This window comes from Moschus berezovskii, chromosome 9 (genome assembly GCF_049115385.1).
Source record: "Moschus berezovskii isolate FMDL1 chromosome 9, NW_MosBer_1.0, whole genome shotgun sequence".
NCBI classification, from domain to species: domain Eukaryota; kingdom Metazoa; phylum Chordata; class Mammalia; order Artiodactyla; family Moschidae; genus Moschus; species Moschus berezovskii.
The window spans coordinates 97,672,815-97,690,915 of NC_142468.1; the positions used below are offsets into that span (position 1 = coordinate 97,672,815).

At 45.1% G+C, this 18,101-nt stretch overlaps 1 long non-coding RNA gene across 1 annotated transcript; it reads left to right on the plus strand.

Moving 5' to 3' along the window:
* The first annotated feature begins 14,581 nt into the window (after positions 1–14,581).
* LOC129563265 (uncharacterized) lies at positions 14,582–17,419 on the plus strand. The gene is made up of 2 exons (XR_016038298.1): positions 14,582–15,597; positions 15,837–17,419. It is a non-coding gene; the product is annotated as an uncharacterized LOC129563265 (long non-coding RNA).
* The last annotated feature ends 682 nt before the right edge of the window (positions 17,420–18,101 follow it).

The window sequence follows — 18,101 nt, forward strand, 5'->3', positions numbered from 1 at the left end:
CAGCAGGGCCCCGGGGGTCAATATAGTCTCGATCCCACAACATGGCTTGTGGGTTATTTAACAACATACCCCAAATTGGTTGCTGCAGGTGGGAGCTGGGCTTTCAGAGGGCAAGGGAGGCTCGATAAATATATATGTTATTTATTAGAAATTTAAAATTTTTTTCAGTTTTTGTCTGAGCTGCCACCTTAGTTTGGATAAATCAATCTTTTTTTCTTCTTCCCCCACTGTCTACCCTGGTCGGCACTCACACAGTCTCTATTTTGTTATACTTCAAGGCTAACTGTTTCTCTGTTTTTTGGAAATTGTTCACATCAAACCCCCAGACTCTGGTTTACTGGAAACACCTGGCAGAAGGGGAGGAGAGTGAAGGAATTTTACAGGGATGTATTCAAAGGTAGGAGTTTGAGGGCTTTTTGGTGTTTCCCGATCTGCTTCCCTATAATGGACCAGACAAAACAAGCAGTGCCTGTCCAGGAGAGCCTGCAGGACGTGGTCTAGAGAGGACAGAACTGTCAGGGGCCCTATGTGGCTTCATCCGTTCATACTCACTGGGGTTGATGGTCAGCCTGGTTCCTTGCCCGAATACCAGCTTCTGGCCTGCACCTCTCAGAGTCACGCCCCAGCAAAGAGCTTTACACACACTGTATGCAAGGCCCCCCTCTCCCCACAAGGCCCCTCTCTCTCCCATGAAGAGGAGCCTGCTGTGCCCTCAGTGCCCCAGCCTGCTGGGCCCCGCATTGCACAAAGCAGAGAGCTTGAGGACAGAGTCTCCTTGCTGTCCTTTTCCTCCTTGTCAGTGTCCCCTTTAGCAGTTGCAGGCATGTTCCAGATTTTTGTTCTCCCTGTCAGTCAAATATTTCACATCTTTATTTCCACCTCATAGAATTTTAACTTAAAAAAAAAAAAAATCCTTCCGCCTTTACAGAGCTGTCCCTAAACTCAGCTGGATTAAAAGAATCTTTCAAGTCAGAATAAACAAGGTCTCCTGAGTGAAGTTAAGCTGGCTTCCCCCTTGAAACTGGTGGTTTGAATCCTAGGGTCTGCTCGTCAGGGACCTGATCCATCGGCTAAGACAGGAAAGGTTAGAAGTCAAGGCAGAAAAATCCAAGGGAAATCCTGGCCTGTGAGCCCTTCCTGTCTTCACACTCTTATTTGCACTTATTTTTGGACTTATTCTCTTTTTCTCTTCAACCGGGACATTGCCAGCTCTCATCACCAACAGGGAGCCCTGCTCAGCATCAGTTCTAGAAGGCTCCCACCCACACACCCTGAACTCTGAAAACAGACATCATTTCTTTCTTCTGCTTGGGGAAATTTGATTGAAAAACAATTTCCGATTTTGCAAAGTGAAAAAGATTAGGAGAAAATCTGTTTGCTTCTGTTCTCTTTCTCCTCCCCCCTCCTCTTCAGTAGTTTTAAACTATTCATAGATACAACCCCTTTAGGGTTAGAGAAATGTGGTAAGTTTCTAATCTCTTCATCTTCTTTTCTTGCTATCTATTTACTGCAGTCCTATATTTACAATCTAAATTTGCATTTCATTTCCATTTGGTGAAGCTTCTAATGCACTTTTTCTATTACTTCCAGAACACATGTGTAATGATAAACTCTATTGAAATGAACCAATTCAGGAGTTTTTAGGCTGGAGGCTGACATTTCTCTCTTCTGAAAACAGGTCTGGGGGTGAACACGTTATTATTACTCTTCTAGGCAAGCCCAAGAGAGGGACAGTGCAGCCATCTGAGCAACTCGGCTTGTGGGGCTGATGTCTAAATAACCATCTACTGAACGTTGCTCCTTGGGATTAATTTGAGTTTTCTTTTTAATCTAGTTCCCAAATGTCAGCTTCCCATCTTTTTAGCTCTTAGAATCTCTCTGACAGGCAAAGCTTAAGGTAAATCTCATAGATGTTTTCTGAATCTCAACCAATATTTCATCTCTGTACACATTACAAATAAAGAACCAAAAGAAGGATGAATATAACACCTCTGGGAGAAAATTTATAACAGTTCTCTGGGAGAGATGAGAATTATAAATAAAAATGGAATAGCATGTGCTTTTTCTGATTATCATTTCCAGTGTCTGGAGGACTCTAAATATCCAACCCAATTTGGAAACATGGCAGCCAAGTGGTCCATGTTTTGAGCTCTAGTCAGCAGTTGGACGCACAGGTCAGCATGGGAATTTTTTTGATTCTTATGCTGTTTTAGGCATAAGGGCCTTCAGGAAGGTCATCAGGACCTCCTGATTCTAGCCTTTCTAACGTGGACACGAATTTGGCCATGAAAGTGGAAGTTTTACTTTGAGATATCCACTGGGTAGTTGGTATCTCTTATGAATTGTAAGCAAAAATTAAACCCCAAACGATTGTCTGGAATGAGCTTCTATTGCAGTAGATAGAGATTCCCTCATGGAGCAAAATTTCAGCTACAGTCAAGTCAATTAATTAGGTTTATTTTAGGAGTGGTAAGTAGCACTCAAAAATCTCCCTCTGAGTATTGCAAGATGGAGAGAAGAGTTGTTATGTTGGGATAGAGAATCCTTCCCTCACACTTCCCAGCGTACTTGCCCCTTTTCACTGAAGGGCACAGAAATGAGTGGGTATTCAAAGGGGCTTCTCTGCTGAGCTCAGCCAAGGCGAGAATGAAAAAGTTCCAGTTAGCGCATTGTGGTTAACAGTATCCTGGGGCATGTTTTCAGAAGTTCGTGATCTGAGTATTTGCTTTCAATCTTACCACTTCCCTAAATACCAGCTTGAGATTAATATCAGCACCAGAAAATCCTACATGGTTTTACCCAACTGGTGTGGCTCCAAGAATTTGAGAATAATAGGGATTAGGCAATTTCTTTCCAAATTTCTCCAACATGGCGGCCTTAGGAAGGCAAGTATCTCACCTGAGATATGGGAATGAGAGTGGTCATTCAGCCATTTATATCAACAGGCTGCATCTCACTGTCTTCTTGGGTCAGGTTGCATTGCACACCCTACATTGCTTTAGTCAAATATGGCCTTTCTTCCTAACTGCTTTCTGCCCCACACACTAAAAACTTCAGTTCAGATTTCACACACATCTCCAATAACAACCAAAACCAGCATAGCACCTCCAAGGGCTTAAAGGTATAGAAGAAACAGCCCTAAAGAGTCTCCATATGAGGCTGCCCTCATTAGCATCTTGCCAGAAAGACTGGTGACACCAGGTCCCCAAAGATGCTAGTAGCTCAGTGAGTAACTCAGTGATCTTTCACAGAATTTCTAAGAGTGAAGGCTTATGTTTAGAAACAAGTCATCTTCTTTGAAACATACCTGGTCTAACACTCAGGATCGTTCCTTTTCCAAATGTCAGCTTATTATTGGATGAGGTACCACACAATGACACGAGACTCTACAAAAACTCAGTTGCTCGAACTCCCTTTACTACCTATTTAAATGTTTACTTATCATCCAAGAATTCTCTTGATGAAACCAGCTTTTTATGATGGGGGTCTGGTGGTTGAGTTTATGGACTATCTGGGCCCTTCTTGCTTGCACTATTGTCACTTGGTTGGAAATGTGCCAACACCCCCCTAGCCTGTCTGCTCTGGTAAAACAGGAGTAGGAACAGCCTCCCACATTTTACAGAGGGAGAGAATAGAGGCTCTGTGAGTTAACTGATTTTCTCTTAGTCTCATGGAAAATTCCACCAGTTGTAATACGAAATTGAACTTTCTAACAGTCTGACTCCTTAGTTTAAATGCTCCACTAGCAGTCCCACTCTGGTCTATTAGATAAACTAGCATGTGAGGGTAAACAGCAGAGTCCCGTATGAGTAGGTATGCATCATCGGTTGCTTCAACTGGAATCCATCAATGGGGCTGCCATGATTTGGACTTGATTACAAAACAGAGTGGGAAATTTAAGAATCAGGGTTCCAGAGAGAAATCTGAAAGCATTAGTTACTCAAACTTACGTGGGCTTACTGTCAGTTTTGTTCCCTTTCCAAAGAGGAGTCTTTCAGATCCGCCCTGAGTTACACCCCCCAAGACTGCTTTACAAATACTGCCAAGACCCTTCCACCAGGTGCTGGGGGGCGGGGCTCCTCTATCTCTCCCACAGGGGGCACAAAGGTGGAAACACAATGTTGTTCGATCATGAAACTGTATAGTCGTTCCTGAAAAGGGGGAAGAGCTAAGGAAACACTTTAATCCGTCTTTACCTAACATTAGATTGTTGCCATTAACGAATTAATTAACCTAGCTGGTCAGCAGTTGCAATTAATTTGAAAGAGCTCAGTTTTGGGGTCAGAGAGACTTGGGTTTGGAACCAAGGGCAAGTTCCTTAACCTGCTGCACTCCACTTTCCCTGTCTGTAAAGTGGGAAGAAAGGCGGGGAGAATGATGCTGCGTGGTGATGTTGTTGTAAGGACTAGGATCTGTATGTGTGTTGCACGGGCCCTGGGGCTCAATCCCTGGCTTGCTTAGCTGAGAGCACAATTCTCTAGGGATTGTTTTAGCAACTTTAGAGACCAAAGCATCAGTGATTTCCCCCCAAACATAATCTACTCCCCCACTAGTAAACACTAAGCTCTGGAATCTGAGTTCCAAGAATTAAATTCTAGTTCCTCTTTCTCACTCAATCAATTTGAACAAGTTATTCAACCTCTTTCTGAGCTTCCAAAAGAATATAAAATATAAAAATGAAAAAAGTTCTCTTCTATAGAATGATGATAATAATAATACTTAACCCACATAGCCGGTATAAGGATTTGCTGTGCTAATGGATAGAAAACATGCAGCCCATTGCCTAGCACATAGTAAGCAATTAAAAATCATCATTATTTTCCTCCCCAGAAGCCAAACACACTGGCAGTGATGCTGTTTTCACAATGCCCTAAAAATCTCCAAGTCCTTGAGTACTTCTCTTCCTCTAATTGGTAAACCAGCAGGGCTATGAGGGTAACAGAAGAACTACCCCGCAGTTTGATGAGGAGGGTAAGTGATTTTGTGAGAATTTAGCAAAAGCTGTATTTAGCTGCATGGCTGCACCTTCATGACTGGACCATCTCGGAGGATATGGAGAGGGTATCATTTAGCCAGACAGAGCTTGCATATGAGCAGAGATGGGCCAAGAAGTCACATACCTATGAATTGCTGTAAAAGGGTCTCATACCATTTTCAAGAAGAGGGTTCAGGGCTTTCTCCACTTACCGAGTTGCACTGTGAGCTGAGTGCCTTTCCCAAATATCATCTTAGAGCCACTGGTTTGTTGAACACAATGCTCCGAGGCTTTGCAAAAACCGGAGGGGTCGACTCAGTGAACCCAACTTTGCTGAGCTTCGCAAGAATTAAAAATTTCCTTCAACCTCCAAGCTTTTCAGACAGGATAAGTGATGGTATCTTTCTTGGTGGTAGCCCAGAGCTTCAGGGCTGAGAGATATGTCCAGAGATATGATTGCCACTTTTAAGACACAGGAAGGCTCAGCAAGCCGATTCTATATACATATTCTGTGGTCCAGAGTAATTGCATAGCTGATGCAATTTATCATAGAATATAAAATCCCACTGGGAGAGAAATTAGCACTGCAGAATTTATAGGTAGTGTTTGATGGTCACAGTCAATTGTCTGAAGACAAGATCAGCATTTTCATTTGGGCTTTTTTGCATCCCTGCCTCCATTTGCAGATGGCTGAATATTTCCCCTAAGATCAAGTTTAGCTGTTTTGACTTTAGTCAACTTTCCCCCACAAAACAGGCATGTGATGATTTTATCTCTCTTTAGAACGCTGGGGTTCTGTTCTGAGCTCACTAAATCTTGGAAAAAGAATGTCTGGGGTGCAAATAAACTTGCTTAGTCAAGAACCATGATGTTTTCTTTCTCTTGGGTCTGGCCTGGTCAGAGCTGTGAGGTGTCTTGGCTTAGTCCCAGACCAGGCTCAGCTGTGTGACCTTGAGCAAGTTCACAAACCTCTCTGAGTTTCACTGTCCTCATTTGCAAAATTAAAGAAGTGAGTTAGGTGGTCTTTCAGGACTTTCTGAGCTGTTACTCTTTGATTTGGTTCTCTGGACCTAATCTATCCAAAAATACCGTGCAAATCTATTTCCCCAGCTTCCCAGAGTGTCTAGTCTTCCTCCCCATTTCCTAAACAAAATAAAACAAATAAGCAGAGAAAAGAAAGGTAGGTCTCTACTTATCACATAGGGAAATAGAGTTTTTCAAGCCTACCATCTGCCTTAACGTTAGATCTCTTAGAAGTTGAAGTCAGAATTTTGAAACCAAATCCTCAGGGTTCTTTCTTTGGAGCTTCCAGATAATTCAAAAGCCAAACCAAATAAACGGACACCTTTGGTTTAAAGCTAGTACTTACTAAGTTTCACTCTTACTTGAGTCTCGGTTCTGAATGTAAATTGCCTTGATTCCCACAGGAGCAGACACCTTTACATAAACTACAGGCTCTTGCTTATCCACAGGAAGGTGGTTTGATATTTATAGTCTATTCCCAATGGATAAGGAAATTCATCATCTAGCCACCAGTGCCAGCTCTCTGGTTGCTAGGTGTTGGATGCTGAGGGGGGTTTTTCTAACACTACATCTGAAATAGAGGTACTCACCCAGGCTTACAATTAACTGAGTCCCTTTCCCAAAGGTGAATTTCTCAGTGCTCTTCACACAGTGCCTGGGCCCTTTACCAAAATTTCCTCTTACTGCTGGGCTGTGACTTCCTCTTCTCAGATGTAGCCTGTCTCTGGGGTGATTAGGGGGCCAGCTTGGTGAGCAAGGTCACTTAGGGTTATCTTGCAGCCCAGGACTCAGGCCCTGAGGACACCGGGACCAATCATGTCAAGGGGTCCAGAATTCTCTGGCTTCCTGCGCAGCTGAGACTCCCGTATCCTGAACGTCTTGTAGGCTATTTCTTATTCCCATCTTGTACAGATCTATAAAATCATAACTGCCTGGTGGTTCACCATTGGTTCTGACCTACAACAGGAAGGAGACCCCTGTGGGCATCAAGTATATGAGGGATGTCAGGTCCCCTTCCTCATTATTGGAAAGATAAAAGGTACCACTTCTTCCTATGTTGACTGTGAGCCTAATTTCAGAAACCTATGATTCTTGAAAAGCTTTTCCCCCATATATTTAATAGATCAAGGAAACTTACAGTTGGGGAGAGAAACTGGCCCTACAAAATGATGAAATGTGTGCTAAAAACCAATTATAAGATACCACTTTTGATGATCTTATGTTTTAGATTATCCATACTGTTGTGTACATATTTTTTCCCCCTGAAGATAAGCTACTCACCCAGGGCCACAGTTAACTGAGTCTCAAAGGTAAATCTGTTGTCATTGTCCATCCATTGACAAAACCCTTCCTCCCTTAGGGCAATGAAACCACCTCCTCCAGAACTGGCCCAGGTGATCCCTGGGGAAAACTGTGGGCACTTAATAAACATTTGTTAAATTGAATTGTATTAATCATTCATCTTTTGTTCCTCTTCCTCAAAGAACACTTGAATATCTCTCGGACAATTTTCAGATGAAAAAAAATTTCATTCTGCCGGATAGTACGTACTGAGATTCAAGATTCCTCTAGTCTTGGCTCCAAAATGTCAGTTTCCTATTAACCCCATTCCCACAGGAGTGAACACCTTTACAAAAACTAGAAGCATCAGCACGGTTGAAAGGGATGTGGCATCACCTCTGTTCCCCTTCCTCACTAGACAGAGATAGCTGTCTGTCCTCCCCAGGGGCCCCCTCTTTCCTGGGAAAGGTCTGCCCTCTTCCCTCTGTTAGGACAGAGATAGTAGGTGGCTGAGGAGATTTCAGGGATGAAGATGGTAAATAAGATATCAAAATGTTATCACACGATGCAGAGACTTCTTTTTTTTTTCTTGCCAAATTAATGCTTTTTCTCCTTCCCCTCCCCACAAAGGCTGTTTTCAGCACTTTCTTTCTCCCAGATGCAATAGTTACTGGATTCCAAGTTGGCATAAGGGCACAAACCTCCAGGTTCTGATGAGTCACACACATACAGAATCAAGAAATGATGCTACCCTCCAGTGAAGAAGCATGCTTTGCTTTCCTCCCTTGCTGGGCATGGCAGAGTTTAAGCACACACACAGGGCATATAAACCGATAATTCTCTTAGTTCAGCTCTCAGCTTCATACATTAGCATCTTAAAGTACAAGACCTGGAAGGGAACTTAGCAACTGCTGGGACCAAGCAGAAGATGAAGAAGCCCAAGCCCTGAGGGATAAAGTTGCTTAAGGTCACATCAGTAGATACAGACAGAGGTGGGGCTAGAAATCAGAACACCTGAGTCCCATTCCTGCCTTCTTCCTTCCTGTGACTCAAGAGAACAGGGACCTTCCCTTGGCAGTCCCCATCTCTGGGGCTCTCCTGGCTAGCCTGGGTATGATTATCTCTGTTAAGCAGTGGATAAGTGACTCAAGGGAGATGTTTGGCTTTGGCACAGGGTTTAAAATTTTAAAGAGAGATATAGAGCATCTTAATTCATTTTTAAAATTTTATTTCTTAGGCTGCAGGCAACAGCAATTGATAGTGGGGGAAATGACCCATGAGGTCTCAGGGAAGCCAAGGGAAAGACAGAGATTTAGAAATTTGCCCTTTACCAAAAGGATAATCCAACAGAGAGTTGCCTCTGATTAGTCTTTCTCTGAGGCACTCATTACCAGGACTGACATCTAAGCAGGGATGGTGGCAAACACAAAGCCATGGGGTGTTACCTCCTGTTCCTGCTCCCGTGGCAGGTATTGCTAATAGACACATCACTCTGCTCCTCTGGGTCTAGGTGTAGCCTCAGTCCTTTTTAAAAAAAAATTGAAGTGTAGTTGATTTAAAATATTATGTGAGTTTCAGGTGTATGACAAAGTGATTCAGTTATATATATATTTATTAATATATAAAATATATTAAATGTATTTCTGATTTTTCATTATAGGTTATTCCAAGATATTGAATATATTCCCCTCAGCTATACAATATATCCTTGTTGCTTATCTATGTTACATATAGTTCACAATCCTTAAAACTGTGCTCCAGATAACTATTACCAATTGCTGCTGCTGCTGCTAAGTCACTTCAGTTGTGTCCGACTCTGTGTGACCCCATAGATGGAAGCCCACCAGGCTCCCCCGTCCCTGGGATTCTCCAAGCAAGAACACTGGAGTGGGTTGCCATTTCCTTCTCCAATGTGTGAAAGTGAAGTCGCTCAGTCGTGTCTGACCCTTAGCGACCCCACGGACTGCAGCCTACCAGGCTGCTCCATCCATGGGATTTTCTAGGCAAGAGTATTGAGATATCACCTGCTTGCCCTCCATGCCTGGGGGATAACTGGAGAGAAGATCCCACAAATGTCTTGAGAGATGTGCTTGGGTCAGGGTCAGGCCAGGTCCCACACAGCGCCATCACAAAAGATATCACTGACCTGGTTGGACCAAGACTGTTCCTTCCATAGGCTGCTGCAGAGGTGACGACAGTAATGCCATGGAGGGTCGCTTCTTCCTCACAGCTTTCCTTCAAACACAGGCCTTGGGCAGCAAACCATGGTAGTGTTCTTCGTGCTTGCTCTGGCCCAAAGAGCCTTCAGCAAGCTCTTCCCCTCAAACAGAGGTCCTGGGGGTAGAGGACGTATGCTGGACCTCAGTCCCTTCCTGGCATGCTTCCTCTTATCCATCCGCCCACGTCTGTCCTGGGGGTCCTGGAATGGGCCACAGGAAGAAAGTGATGCAGAAACCCTTCCGCTAGACCACTCACTCCCATCATCACAGTCAGATGTTTCTAAGCTTTTCCTTTTAATCACATTTCTGTTTTTTCATTTAAAAAGCGATGTGTTTGTCTATGTCCATCGAAAGACATTTCCCTGGGTCCTTCACTGTTGCACTCGACTTTTGTCTGGCAGGGAAATGGCCCGTGTACCCTTGTGGGGTGCTGCCTCATGTCCTTGAAGACAGTGCTCTGAGTGACTGGGGAGGATGGGCCCTTTGGCCCAACAGAGAGGCAGCTGCCAGTGTCGGGGTTGAAAGGGGATTGGGGAACAGAAGCAGCAACGTTGACTAAGTTCTGAACAAAGAATATTTTCCTCCCCTGACCTCTTTTCTGCCAACTTCCAGTGTGACCTACTTATGGAGATGGGTTAATTAGAACAGCAGAGGGCGCTATAAGGTCAAAAACAGAGCTGCCCGCCTCAAAGGAAGCGGGGAGGAAAATCACCCCTATTTTTGAGCTAGTGTAGCGATGGAGAAGGAAATGGCAACCCGCTCCAGTGTTCTTGCCTGGAGAATCCCAGGGACGGCGGAGCCTGGTCGGCTGCCGTCTATGGGGTCGCACAGAGTCGGACACGACTGAAGCGACTTAGAAGCAGCAGCAGCAGCGATCAAATCCCATGAGTTTGAGTGAACTCCGGGAGTTGGTGATGGACAGGGAGGCTTGGCGTGCTGTGATTCATGGGGTCGCAAAGAGTCAGACACAACTGAGCGACTGAACTGAACTGAACTGAGTGATCAAATCCAAACCTGGGACAAGAGTGGCTTGTTTATCAAATCCCTGGGGCCCCGTCAGGTCCGAAGGCCTCTGTTGAGTGGTGGTTTTGGGTTAAAGAAAGGCAGTCCAGGGTACTCCCTGCCTGGACTCAGATGCAGACAAGCACAGGTTTAAGGGAGATGGGGCAGGAAAGTTCAAGGGCAATGTGTCCGTAGTAGGTCATTAAACCTTGAGTCTCTCTTAGCTCTAAACTTTGAGGGTCACTCTCTAGTGTACATTGTGGTCACCTATGAACAAGCCTGTTGAAACCTTTGGAAGACATAGGACAGTGAGCTAGCAGATTCATTTCATACTCCCAGTGCTCTTAAGGTTTTGGGATAAGCATAGCTGGCTCAGGTCTTAGGGGAACACAGAGCCCTATGACACACTTACAGCAGTGACAGAAATGAAAGATGAGAGTCCCTTTTTTATTGACCATCGATACAACATGGTTTTTAAAATTTTTTTGGCCTGATCTCACAACTTTATTTTTTAGATTTACTCAGCATTTTATCTCTGAATGTCTTTGATGAGACTCAAGCTCTCAGGAATTTATTCATCAGTCTATTTCACAAAAATGACAGTAGCAACAGCAATAACTAGCATTCTTAGATCACTTGCTGGGTGTATTGCTTGTGTTATTTCGTTTAATTTTCCAGCAGTCCCATGAAAAAGCTATTATTATTTTCATCTCCATTTTATAGATGGAGAAACTGAGGCTTGAGGAGGAGTTAGGTTGTGTTTAAGTTCTCACAGCAAGTAGATGCTGGAGCTGATAGGAACCCAAGTAGTGTGAATCCAGAGCCCCACTCCTTAACCATGATACTGCACTGCTGTTCTAAGTGCCCTGGTTGAAGCGATGCCTCTCAAGGAGTGATGGAAGGATACCACGGTGGGGAGGGGGTTGTTTTATGATTGTGCCACCCTGAGAATGTCTCAATGTGAAAGCTTAGGGAGAGGGCAGGTGCCCCTGAGTGAGGGTCTCTGAAGCCCTCTCCTCTATTCTTGTGTGTGGGCAGATGTAACTGAGGTTGGGCTGTCAGAAGAGGAGCAGCAGTTTAATTTGTGAACTGTTATAATGCCTAGGTCAGGAAGGGAACACTCAGTTCTCACAAATATCATGCTTGGCACCATTTTTAGAACAGGGACAGACTCCCAAAGACTGAGTGGGGGCTGCCAGAGCCTGTGAATATCTCAGAGCCAGGAGCTGGAAGTGGCCTTCCCTCTCGGAGGGGCTGGTGCCTTTGAGAGGGGCCCCCTACCTGCAGGGGGCAGTGCAGGCCTGGTGGCAGCTGATCAAACAAAGCAGCCTGGTTGCTGAACCTCCCTCTTCCACACCTGGAGGCCCGGGATGCTCACATTGGGGTTTCAGACTTTCTGGGATATGCTTTTGGTGGTCTTCATGACTAGGATTGCCAGATAAAATGCAAAATGTCCAGTGAAATGTGAATTTCAGAAAAACAATGAATATCTTTTTAGAATAAATACATCCCAAATACGGCATGTCCCAATTATTACTAGTGAAAGTTGCCCAGTTGTGTCGTACTCTTTGCAACCCCATGGACTATACAGTCCATGGAATTCTCCAGGCCAGAATACTGGAGTGGGTAGTCTTTTTCTTCTCCAGGAGATCTTCCCAACTCAGGGATCAAACCCAGGTCTCCCGCATTGAAGGCAGATTCTTTACCAGCTGAGCCACCAGGGAAGCCCAAGAATACTGGAATGGGTAGCCTTTTCCTCTCCAGTGGATCTTCCTGACCCAGGAATCGAACCAGGGTGTCCTGCATTTCAGGTGGATTCTTTACTAGCTGAGCTACCATGGAAGCCCCAATTATTACTAAAAATTTTTTGTTGTTGTTCATTGAAATGCAAACTTAACTGAGTGTCCTGTATTTTTATTTGTTAGATCTGGCACCTTTACTATGTACAATAGCCAAGATATGGAGGTAACCTAAATGTTCATCAACAGATGAATGGATAATGAAAATGTGGTATATATACACAATGGAATACTACTCAGCCAGAAAAAAGAATGAAATAATGCTATTTTCAGCAACATAGATGGATCTATGGATTATCATACTGAGTGAAGAAAGTTAGAAAGAGAAAGACAAATACTGTGTAAAGTACTACATATAAAATAGATAAACAACAAGGCTTACTGTATAGCACAGGGAACTATATTCAATATCCTGTAATAATCCACAATGGAAAAGAATATGAAAAAGAATATATATATACATATAAATGACAATCACTGTATCGTACACCAGAAACTAATACAACACTGTAAATCAACTATAGTTCAATAAAAATAATCTGGCAAACTTATCCATGCCGATGGTGAGTTTTTAAGTGGAGAAAGTTATATTCTGCTGTTCGCAAGTATTTGTTGATTGCCAGACACGTGGCAGACACAGTCCTAGGGGCTGGGACTCGCCGTGTGTGTATGTGTAGACAGGGTGAGAAAGTGAAGTGAAGGTCGCTCAGTCATGTCTGACTCTCTGTGACCCCACGGACTATACAGTCCATGGAATTCTCCAGGCCAGAGTACTGGAGTGGGTAGCCTTTCCCTTCTCCAGGGGATCTTCCCACCCCAGGGATCAAAGCCTGGTTTCCCGCATTGCAGGCAGATTTGTCACCAGCTGAGCCACCCGGAAAGCCCAAGAATCCTGGAGTGGGTAGCCTATCCCTTCTCCAGTGGATCTTCCTGACCCAGGAATCAAACTGGGGTCTCCTGCTTTGCAGGCGGATTATTTACCAACTGAGCTATCAGGGAAGCCCATACAGGGTGAGAAGGGAAAGACAAATATAAGCATGTATAAGCCCAGTGGTGTCAAATATAGTCATTGATGAGATGTGAAAATAAGACAGAGATGAAATTGAGGGTGACTCTGGGTACCCAAGTGAGTGACTAATTTATTTGCCAGGGAGAGACTCAGAGCTGAGGCTGGTAAAAAGCTGGAAGCAGAGCTTCAGGCAGCTAGAAGAAGGAGGCAGGGAGAGGAGAAGGAAGGCCACAGCAGCTGCAGGGCAGTGGTGGGTGTAGGAGAGGGCACGCGAGGAGGCTGGCAGACAGCAGCGGTCCCACCATGTGCAGCGGGTCACAGGCCAGGATAGGAGGCCCCCCGACATCATTAGACTTGCATTTTATGAAGACCTGGAGAGGGATTGTCCAGGGGCAGGGGCAGAGGCAAGGGGGCCGGTTGGGGGGTTACTGCCATGGGCCTGACAAGAGAGGGTGGTATCGGCAGGAGGGGTTGGGGGTGGAGAGAAGTGGAGGCACTTGGAGACACACTTCTTGGTGGAGCTGACAGGCCTTCCTGATGAATCGAAGGTGGGGGACAGGGAAACAGAGGGACTCCAGAGTACTCCCAGAAACACTCCTAGGTTTGGGGGAGCAAGTTGGTCATCTGTTCTGTTAGGGCAGCGCCTCCTAGCAGTTGTCATGTCTTGGCTTATACAGAAGATAACATTTGTACTTGAGTGTGGCCAGGAAGGGCTGACCCAGGAGGCTCCAGCTACCCCAGGTCCCAGGGTCCACTGTGAGCACTATCTCAGCAACCTTGTAACCTGCTCACAGCAGCTCACCCACTGGGAAGTGCTGCTTCAGGGGAGAATTTTCCAGCTGGGGCCAAATGTGTGCTGCAGGAGAGATGGAAATCAGACTACGGGAAGTCCAAGAATGATCTCAGAATTGCAGCCCTCCTGATTCATCAGAAATCGATCCTTCTGCTTTTCTGTGTATTCATTCTATTCATTTTTGAGAGTTTGATACTGAAACTCCAACAAAAAATCTTAATTTAGCTCTTAAGAAAATAATTGTAATGTAGAGTGGAACTATATGTTACTTTGTTCTGTATTTTACGAGTCTCTGGTAACTTTATCATACTTTCAGAATTTAAAAAATAAAAAAGAAAAAATAAAACTGGGGGAAAAATAAATAGAGGAGTTCAATATTTTGTGATAATCGTGAACAGAGTGTAACATTAAAAACTTGTATAAAAATAAATAAACAACAATAGCAGCAAAAGAAATAAGAGTTCTAGAATTCAGGGCTAGAGCAGATTTTATTTACTAAAAAGTATTTATTTCTTCGGCTGCATCGGGTCTTAGTCGCAGCATGTGGAATCTTCTGCCTTCATTGCAGCATGCAGGTCCTTTAGTTGTGGCATGTGGGGTCTAGTTCCCTGAACCACGGGCCAAACCCAAGCCCCTCCTCTATTGGGAGCATGGAGTCTTAGCCACTGGAGCACCAGGGAAGTCCCTAGAGCAGATTTTAGAAATGACCTTATTCAACCCTCTTCCTTTTCTCATTGCACAAAGATGTAATACTGGGTTCAGGTCCCCATTCATTTATTCCTGTACCGAGTGCCATGGGTATGGCCAGCTGGGCTCGTGCTGTGTGACAGTGCTACTCAAAGTGCGATACTGGACAGGCACCCAGTCTGTGACCAGAGGATGTGGAAATGGACGAGAAGTCAGTTTTAGGGTTTCCCTGATGGCTCAGTGGGTAAAGAATCTGCCTGCAATGTAGAAGAGATAGGAGATGCGGGTTCGAACCCTGGGTCAGGAAGATCCCTTGGAGGAAGGCATAGCAGCCCACTCCAGTATTCTTTCCTGGAGATTCCCAGGGACAGAGGAGCCTGGGGGACTATAGTCCATAGGGTCGCAGAGAGTTGGACATGATTGAAGCAATGGGGTATGCAGCATGCAAGGCAGTTTGATATTAAAGTATGTGATCATTGGGCTTGTAATTTCTATTTTTTTCCTTTTTAAAAAACTAATTCATTTTCATTGTGTTTTACAAAAGGATTAGTTCAAGAGGGTTGAGGAGTACAAAAACAGCAACAACGACGTTTCCTGGGTTGGAAGCATGTGCCTCAGAGAGTTACAGCTAATTCAGGCACGTGACCGTCAGGGCTGTTCCACTCCCTTCATGTCCCTCCCATCTCCTTCTCTTCAGAAGCCCCAGAGATGGTCTTAGAGGTTTAAGGAGCCTGGGTTTATTCTATATCCTCCTCCCTGATATAAAAAGAAGATGTTTCTCCCTGTGGGTTTCAGCCTTTTGCTTTTCTGTAAGTTCACTCACTGTTATGTCCCACTTACTCTACCATCCGTTTCCCTGTCTCTGATTTTCCAAGGCTTGGGCTCTTTTCCATTCACACTAGATTTTCCAGTTAGTTTCTGCCTTTAATTTTCCTCTCTGTGTCCTTCCCCTGCCTCTGCCCATTGAGTTCCCCTGGGTGGGCCTGTGCTGGACCCAGGACCTGCAGACTGCAGCACTTCACTGTTTCCTTATTTTTTGTCTTCACAGACAAGGGCGTGCTGTGTAACCAAGTGATCCAGAGTTCCCTGGAGCAGAGAGTGGCGAGTGGCAGTGAGGTGACATTGCTCTGCACTTTCCAAACCACGTATTCAGATCCAGACTTATACTGGTACCGAATAAGACCAGATGGTGTCTTCCAGTTTGTCCTGTACAGGGACAACACTAGATCCCGTGATGCAGATTTTGCTCGGGGTAGATTTACTGTGCAGCATAGTGTGAGCCACAAAACCTTCCACTTGGTGATCTCCTCCGTGAGACCTGAAGACACTGCCACTTACTACTGTGCTTTAGAGCTCCCACGGTGATGCAGGCACCCAGGAAGTCTGCACACAAACCCCTGGGCACAGCCTGGCAGAGCTGCTTCTCTGGGCAACTCATGTCCTTGAACATCCTTCTTCCCCGTCATCCTGTGGTCCAGTCTGGCCTTGGGAGGTGCCCTAACATGTCTGCCAAATACGAAAAAGCCTGGTCACTTGCAGGGGAGCACCCTGACTTCCAATGGAGGAGATGTCGCCCCACTTCATAGAGGGCCCTTGCTGCCCTGGTGCCCATGGTGGGGAAGGGAGACTGCCTGTCTGAGGGACCCTGGTGCCCTGGTTGTGTCTGATACAGAGAAGGGCTTGACAGGGATGTGCTGTGTGCCCTGGGCGGATAGTCAGATGGGGTGGGTGGGAGACCAATCTAAGGAGAGCCCATAGGAAGTGTGTTTATCTCCATCATTTATATTCATTGTTGGAACTGGTCTGTTTCCCTTTTAAGATTCAAATTAGACACAAAGTTATTTACTTTAAAAGATTTCCCCAGTTTACCTTTCATGCACATCTTCTTGTGCAGTCACCTTATTTCTCTGGGATGTTCTTTGGTACATCCTTTTTACTGGAGAGTATTTTCCTTTCACCAAAGAGCATTGAGATATTCCCAGAAAGCTGTCTGTGAAAACCAGAATCGCAGCTTGAAAGTTCCTGACCCTGGAGCCCAGTGGCATCCCCAGGGGAGAGAATTACCTCCAGGCAAAACCAAGATGTGATGTCAAAAATATTTACACCCTCAGCCCTGGGACTGGACCCCTCCTTCCTCTACGACTGACGTTTCTGCCTTAATTCAACTATTGGAGTTCTTGCGTGTAACCTTAGAAATAGTAGAAGTCTTAGTGGTGGTGGTTGAGTCTCTAAGTCATATCGGACTCTTTTGTGATCCTGTGGACTGTGGCCCACCAGACTCCTTCATCCATGGAATTCTCCAGGCGAGAATACTGGAGTGGGTTGCCATTTCTTTTCCAGGAGATCTTCCTGACCCAGGGATTGAACCAGTCTCCTGCATTGCAGGCGGATTGTTTATGGCTGAGCCACTAAGGAAGCCCTAGTAGAAGCGTTAGATGTTATTTTATAGGGAAAGCCCAGAGAAGTGATGGACAATCAGAAGATCACTGAGCTGGTTAATGACTGAGCCAAGGGAGCGGGGCTGCATTTCTGGGTGCTCCCATGCAGCTGCACCCTAGGAGGCTGTAGCAGCAGGCAGCTTGGGCAGTAGTTTGTCTGGGCTCCAGCACAGGCAAGTGGAGAGCAGTCACTATAGGGAGGGAAGGAAAGAACGTGGGTGAGGGAGCCAAAGTTTCAGGCAGATGACTCAGCCTCTGGGGCTTCTATTCTGACATCTACTGAGTGTGTGTAACACTCTTCTGTAAACTCCTTTTGGGTCCTTGTGGGACTTGAGATTCTGCATGTGAAAGCTCTGGAAACCTATAATCCGTGGTAGCAAGGTCCCCACACCTGAAGGCAGCCACAGGCCCCTCTGGCTCCAGCCTTAAATCTTTTCTGGAGGGTCCTTTTGGTGAAAGAAATTCATAGTCCTATAAAATGCTAGGTTGCATTTTGCTGATGATCAAAGTGGGCCAGTGGGTGGCTCATTCGTATGCTAAGTGCAGGACTGTTTGAACTTGGAGTTGGCACCCCGGATAACTTGGTTCTGCTCCCAGAAATATCCCTGCCCCACTGAATGACTTCAGACAAGGTACACAACTTTTTTGGGGGCATTTTTTTTTCTATCTGAAAAATGAGTCTATGATCTTTTAGTTTTTAGCAGCTTCAGAGAAACATTCTAAGAATGGCCCAAGGTAACAGATGCACATATTTTGGAAACAGGCATTCCTGATGCCCATGGGGTGAAGATGTGTGGAATCTTCTAGTGGTTTTTCCAAGATAGACCTGACTTATCCATCTAGATTGTCCTAAACTCGCTGACTCAGAATGCAGC